Source organism: Arachis duranensis, chromosome 4 (genome assembly GCF_000817695.3).
Source record: "Arachis duranensis cultivar V14167 chromosome 4, aradu.V14167.gnm2.J7QH, whole genome shotgun sequence".
Taxonomy (NCBI): domain Eukaryota; kingdom Viridiplantae; phylum Streptophyta; class Magnoliopsida; order Fabales; family Fabaceae; genus Arachis; species Arachis duranensis.
Genome location: NC_029775.3, coordinates 61,023,721 through 61,031,393, shown reverse-complemented (window position 1 = coordinate 61,031,393; position 7,673 = coordinate 61,023,721). Strand labels below are relative to the sequence as shown.

General features: G+C 40.7%; 1 non-coding gene across 1 annotated transcript; it reads left to right on the top strand.

Moving 5' to 3' along the window:
* Positions 1 to 7,108: 7,108 nt before the first annotated feature.
* LOC127747066 (small nucleolar RNA R71) lies at positions 7,109 to 7,216 on the top strand. Its single transcript, XR_008008870.1, has one exon. It is a non-coding gene; the product is annotated as a small nucleolar RNA R71 (small nucleolar RNA).
* The last annotated feature ends 457 nt before the right edge of the window (positions 7,217 to 7,673 follow it).

The following is a 7,673-nucleotide window of genomic DNA, read 5'->3' as shown; positions in this document are numbered from 1 at the left end:
TTGAAAACAGTGAAACCCTACATACAGCTTGCCATGGAAGGAGCCTTGCGTGCATGAAGAAGAAGACAGTAGGAAAGCAGAGATTCAGAAGATAGAGCATCTCCAAAACCTCAACCTGTTCTCCATTACTGCAAAACAAGTATTTTTTTCATGTTCTTTTACTCTTCACAATTAAACCTGAGAATTATTGATATCCTGACTAAGAGTTACAAGATAACCATAGCTTGCTTCAAGCCGACAATCTCCATGGGATCGACCCTTACTCACGTAAGGTATTACTTGGATGACCCAGTGCACTTGCTGGTTAGTTGTGCGGAATTGCAAGAGTGTGATTGCAATTTTGTGCACCAAGTTTTTGGCGTAGTTGCCAGGAATTGTTCGAGTTTGGACAACTGACGGTGTATCTTGTTGCTTAGATTAGGACTGTTTTATTTTTGTTGGTTTAGAGTCTTTTATTTGAGTTTAGTTTCATATTTTAAGTTTGGTGTCTTCTTTGTGTTTTTCTTTAAATTTTGGAAAATTTGTGTTTGATTTTCTAAAAATTTTAAGTTTGGTGTCGTTTTGTTGTTTTTCTCTTTCCTCATTTGAAAAATCAAATCTTTTTCAAAATAATTTTCAATCATATCTTTTTAATTGCTAATTCCAAAATCTTTTTAATTAATTAATTGACCCCATTACAGCTGTATATGGGAGTAGCATCTGTTTACCTCCCATTAAAGCAAGCAGCTTTGAGCTAAACCCTCAACTCATTATCATGGTGCAGTAAAACTGCCAGTATTCCGGTCTTTCACAGGAAGAACCTACTAAGTTTCTGGCACAGTTCTTATAAATTGCTAACACAGTACGTGATAAAGAGGTGGATCAGGATGTCTACAGATTATTACTGTTTCCATTTGCTGTAAAAGATCAAGCTAAGAGGTGGTTAAGTAACCAACCCACAGCAAGCATAAAAACATGGAAGCAGTTATCAGACAAATTCCTGAATCAATTTTACCCTCCAAAAAGGATGACACAGCTAAGGCTGGACATCCAAGGCTTTAAACAAGAGGATAATGAATCCCTTTACAATGCCTGGGAGAGGTATAGAGGTATGCTAAGAAAATGCCCCTCTGAGATATTTTCAGATTGGGTACAGTTAGACATCTTCTACTATGGGCTTACAGAAAAAGCTCAGATGTCTCTAGACCACTCAGCTGGTGGATCTATACATATGAGGAAGACAATTGAAGAGGCTCAAGAGCTCATAGATACTGTTGCTAGAAATTAATATTTGTACTCTAGCAGTGAGCCCTCTACAAAAGAAGAAGCCATGGCAGTAACTACTGATCCTAATCCTCAAAAACAGGTTGTTGAGCTTAATTAGCAATTACTCCTGATGACAAAACAGTTAGCAGAATTCAAAGAGATGCTCCAAGAAACCAAAATTGCTAACAAGAATATAGAATTACATTTGAATCAGACAAAACAACAGTTATCTAAACAGATAATAGAAGAATGCCAAGCAAACAGTAGATATCTAAACAGATAACAGAAGAATGTCAAGCAGTTCAACTGAGGAGTGTGAAGACATTGAATAACACTGCTCAAAGTAGTAAAAAGCTAAGAAAGGAACAACTGACAGAGGATAACCAAACCACTGCCCAAAATCCCTCTGAGGACAGTAAGAGACCAGAGAGGAATACTCCTGGCGTTCAAACGCCAGAAAGGGGGGGGGAAGGTTCGCGTTAAACGCCCATTCCTTGCCCAGTTCTGGCATTCAAACGCCAGAAAAGGGGGGAAAGTTGGCGTTAAATGCCCATTCCTCACCCAATCCTGGCGTTCAAATGCCAATAAGGAATCAAACACCTGAGAGTGCTGATAGTAACCCCTCTAAGAAGGCTTCTCCAACCACTTCTGTAGGTAATAAACCTGCAGCAACTAAGGTTGAAGAGTATAAAGCCAAGATGCCTTATCCTTAGAAACTCCACCATTGAAAATACATAAGTGATAATAGTGATCATTGGCTTCGGCCCCAGAGAGGGAACCAGAAGAACCAAGATCTGATCTAAGATCTAAAGTGATCGAAAGATGAAAATACAATAGCAAAAGATTCTATTTGTAGAGAACTAGTAACTTAGGGTTTACAGAGATGAGTAAATGACATAAAAATCCACTTTCGGGCCCACTTGGTGTGTGCTTGGGCTGAGCATTGAAGCTTTCATGTGTAGAGACTTTTCTTGGAGTTAAACGCCAGCTTTTGTGCCAGTTTGGGCGTTTAACTCCCATTCTTGTGCCAGTTTCGGTGTTTAACGCCGGGCAGTTTTGAGCTGATTTGGAACGCCAGTTTAGGCCATCAAATATCGGGCAAAGTATAGACTATTATACATTGCTAGAAAGCCCAGGATGTCTACTTTCCAACGACGTTGAGAGCGCGCCTATTGGGCTTCTGTAGCTTTAGAAAATCCACTTCGAGTGCAGGGAGGTCAGAATCCAACAGCATCTACAGTCCTTTTCAGCCTCTGAATCAGATTTTTGCTCAGGTCCCTCAATTTCAGCCAAAAAATACCTGAAATCATAGAAAAACACACAAACTCATAGTAAAGTCGAGAAAAGTGAATTTTAACTAAAAACTAATAAAAATATAATAAAAACTAACTAAAACATACTAAAAACAATGCCAAAAAGCGTATAAATTATCCGCTCATCACAACACCAAACTTAAATTGTTGCTTGTCCCCAAGCAACTAAAAATCAAATAAGATAAAAAGGAAGAGAATATGCAATGAATTCCAAAAACATATATGAAGATCAGTATTAATTAGATGAGCGGCTTTTAGCTTTTTGCCTCTGAACAGTTTTGGCATCTCACTCTATCCTTTGAAATTCAGAATGATTGGCTTCTATAGGAACTCAGAATCCAGATAGTGTTATTGATTCTCCTAGTTAAGTATGATGATTCTTGAACATAGCTACTTTATGAGTCTTGGCCGTGGACAAAGTACTCTATTTTCCAGTATTACCACCGGATACATAAATGCCACAAACACATAACTGGGTGAACCTTTTCAAATTGTGACTCAGCTTTGCTAGAGTCCCCAAATTCAGATTGTGACTCAGCTTTGCTAGAGCCCCCAATTAGAGGTGTCCAGGGTTCTTAAGCACACTCTTTTTGCCTTGGATCACAACTTTATTCTTTTTCTCTCTTTTTTTTTGTTTTTCTCCCCCTCTTTTTTTTTGTATTCACTGCTTTTTCTTGCTTCAAGAATCATTTTTATGATTTTTCAGATCCTCAGTAACATGTCTCCTTTTTCATCATTCTTTCAAGAGCCAACATTCATGAACCACAAATTCAAAAGACATATGCACTGTTCAAGCATACATTCAGAAAACAAAAGTATTGCCACCACATCAATATAATTAATCTGTTATAAAATTCAAAATTCATGAAATTCTTCTCTTTTACAATTAAGAACAATTTTTTCATTTAAGAAAGGTGATGGATTCATAGGACATTCATAACTTTATGGCATAGACACTAAGACACTAATGATCACAAGACACAAACATAGATAAACATAAGCATGAAAATTCGAAAAACAGGAAAATAAGGAACAAGGAGATTAAAGAACGGGTCCACTTTAGTGATGGCGGCTTGTTCTTCCTCTTGAAGATCTTATGGAGTACTTGAGCTCCTCAATGTCTCTTCCTTGCCTCTGTTGCTCCTCTCTCATGATTCTTTGATATTCTCTAATTTCATGGAGGATGATGGAATGTTCTTGGTGCTCCACCCTTAATTGTCCCATGTTGGAACTCAATTCTCCTAGGGATGTGTTGATTTGCTCCCAATAGTTTCGTGGAGGAAAGTGCATCCCTTGAGGTATCTCAGGGATTTCATGATGAGTGGGATCTCTTGTTTGCTCCATCCTTTTCTTAGTGATGGGCTTGTCCTCATCAATGAGGGTGTCTCCCTCAATTTCAATTCCAACTGAATAACGGAGGTGACAAATAAGATGAGGAAAGGCTAACCTTGCCAAGGTAGAGGACTTGTCCGCCACCTTATAAAGTTCTTGTGCTATAACCTCATGAACTTCTATTTCTTCTCCAATCATGATGCTATGAATCATGATGGCCCGGTCTATAGTAACTTCAGACCGGTTGCTAGTGGAAATGATTGAGCGTTGGATAAACTCCAACTATCCCCTAGCCACGGGCTTGAGGTCATGCCTTCTTAGTTGAACCGGCTTCCCTCTTGAATCTCTCTTCCATTGAGCGCCCTCTTCACAAATGTCTATGAGGACTTGGTCCAACCTTTGATCAAAGTTGACCCTTCTAGTGTAAGGGTGTTCATCTCCTTGCATCATGGGCAAGTTGAATGCCAACCTTACATTTTCCAGATTAAAATCTAAGCATTTCCCCCGAACCATTGTAAGCCAATTCTTTGGGTTCGGGTTCACACTTTGATCATGGCTCTTGATGAATCATGCATTGGCATAGAACTCTTGAACCATTAAGATTCCGACTTGTTGAATGGGGTTGGTAAGAACTTCCCAACCTCTTCTTCGAATCTCAAGTCGGATCTCCGGATATTCACTCTTTTTGAGTTTAAAAGGGATCTCGAGGATCACCTTCTTCATGGCCACAACTTCATAGAAGTGGTCTTGATGCACCCTTGAGATGAATCTCTCCATCTCCCATGACTCAGAGGTGGAAGCTTTTGCCTTCCCTTTCCTCTTTCTAGAGGTTTCTCCGGCCTTGGATGCCATAAATGGTTATGGAAAAACAAAAAGCAACGCTCTTACCACACCAAACTTAAAAGGTTTGCTCGTCCTCGAGCAAAAGAAGAAAGAAGAGAGTGGAAGAAGAAGAAATAGAGGAGAAGGAGATGGCTTTGTGGTTTGGCCAAAGGGAGAGAAGTAGTGTTTAGGTTGTGTAAAAAGGAGGTGGTAAAGATGGGTTTAAATAGGAGTGGAGAGAGGGGTAAGGTTCGGCTATGTGAGGGTGGGTTTGGGAGGGAAAGTGGTTTGAATTTGAATGGTGAGGTAGGTGGAATGTTATGAAGGATGGATGTGAGTGGTGAAGAGAAAGATGGGATTTGATAGGTGAGGGGTTTTTGGGGAAGAGGTGTTGAGGTGATTGGTGAATGGGTGAAGAAAAGAGAGTGGTGGGGTAGGTGGGGATCCTGTGGGATCCACAGATCCTGAGGTGTCAAGGAAAAGTCATCCCTGCACCAAGTGGCGAGCAAAAATGCTCTCTATGCCAATTCTGGCATTAAACACCGGGCTGGTGCCCATTTCTGGTGTTTAACACCAGCTTCTTGCCCTTTCCTGGCGTTTAACGCCAGTCTTGTGCCCCTTTGTGGCGTTAAACGCTCAGAATGGTGCTAGACTGGGCGTTAAACGCCCATTTGCTGCCCTTACTGGCGTTTAAACACCAGCAAGGTCTTCCTCCAGGGTGTGCTATTTTTCTTTCTGTTTTTCATTCTGTTTTTGCTTTTTCAACTGATTTTGTTACTTCCCATGATCATCAACCTACAGAAAACATAAAATAACAAAGGAAAATTAGATAAATATAACATTGGGTTGCCTCCCAACAAGCGCTTCTTTAATGTCAGTAGCTTGACAGTGGGCTCTCATGGAGCCTCACAGATACTCAGAGCAATATTGGAACTTCCCAATACCAAACTTAGAGTTTGAATGTGGGGGTTCAACACCAAACTTAGAATTTGGTTGTGGCCTCCCAACACCAATCTTAGAGTTTGACTGTGGGGGCTCTGTTTGACTCTGTTTTGAGAGAAGCTCTTCATGCTTCCTCTCCATGGTGACAGAGGGATATCCTTGAGCCTTAAACACAAAGGATTCTTCATTCACTTGAATGATCAATTCTCCTCTGTCCACATCAATCACAGCCTTTGCTGTGGCTAGGAAGGGTCTGCCAAGGATGATGGATTCATCCATGCACTTCCCAGTCTCTAGGACTATGAAATCAGCAGGGATGTAATGGTCTTCAATTTTTACCAGAACATCCCCTACAAGCCCATAAGCTTGTTTTCTTGAATTGTCTGCCATCTCTAGTGAGATTCTTGCAGCTTGTACCTCAAAGATCCCTAGCTTCTCCATTACAGAGAGAGGCATGAGGTTTATGCTTGACCGTAGGTCACACAGAGCCATCTTAAAGGTCATGGTGCCTATGATACAAGGTATTGAGAACTTCCCAGGGTCCTGTCTCTTTTGAGGTAGTTTCTGCCTAAACAAGTCATCCAATTCTTTGGTGAGCAAAGGGGGTCCATCCTCCCAAATCTCATTACCAAATAACTTGTCATTTAGCTTCATGATTGCTCCAAGGTATTTAGCAGCTTGCTCTTCAGTGACATACTCATCCTCTTCAGAGGAAGAATACTCATCAGAGCTCATGAATGGCAGAAGTAAATCCAATGGAATCTCTATGGTCTCTGTGTGAGCCTCAGATTCCCATTGTTCCTCATTAGAGAACTCATTGGAGGCCAGTGGACATCCATTGAGGTTTTCCTCAGTGGCAATCTCTGCCTCTTCCTCCTCTCCAAGTTCGGCCATGTGGGTCATGTTAATGGCCTTGCATTCTCCTTTTAGATTCTCTTCTGTATTGCTTGGAAGAGTACTAAGAGGGAGTTCAGTAATTTTCTTGCTCAGCTGTCCCACTTGTGCCTCCAAGTTTCTAATGGAGGACCTTGTTTCAGTCATGATTAGATCAGAGACCATGGTTGCTAAATGTAATTCACCTCTTCCATTGAAGGGTTCTCAGGATCATAAGCTTCTTCTTCAGATGAAGCGTCCTTAGTACTGCCTGGTGCAGCTTGCATTCCAGACAGACTTTGAGAAATTATATTGACTTGCTGAGTCAATATTTTGTTCTGAGCCAATATGGCATTCAGAGTATCAATCTCAAGAACTCCTTTCTTCTGATTTGTCCCATTGTTTACAGGATTCCTTTCAGAAGTGTACATGAATTGGTTATTTGCAACCATTTCAATTAGTTCTTGAGCTTCTGCAGGCGTCTTCTTCAGATGAAGAGATCCTCCAGCAGAGCTATCCAAAGACATCTTGGACAGTTCAGACAGACCATCATAGAAGATACCTATGATGCTCCATCCAGAAAGCATGTCAGAAGGGCACTTTCTGATCAATTGTTTGTATCTTTCCCAAGCTTCATAGAGGGATTCACCTTCCTTCTGTCTGAAGGCTTGGACTTCCACTCTAAGCTTACTCAATTTTTGATGTGGAAAGAACTTTGCCAAGAAGGCATTAACTAGCTTTTCCCAAGAGTTCAGTCTTTCTTTAGGTTGTGAGTCCAACCATATCCTAGCTCTATCTCTTTCAGCAAAAGGGAATAGCATAAGTCTGTAGACCTCAGGGTCAACCCCATTAGTCTTGACAGTGTCACAGATTTGCAAGAACTTCTCTTAGCTTTCGCTTCAAGGTCCTTTCAGGTTCAGGGTCAGCCTCAACAAGAATGCTTTTGTCTTTGCTCCTGCTCATATGAAAGAGAAGAGAACAAGAAAGTTTGGAATCCTCTATGTCACAGTATAGAGATTCCTTGAAGTGTCAGAGGAAAAGAAAAATAGAAGGAAGAGGTAGAAGAATTCGAACTTATCAAGAAAGATGGAGTTCGAATTATGCATTAAGGAGGAGTGTTAGTCCATAAATAGAAGGATGTGAGAA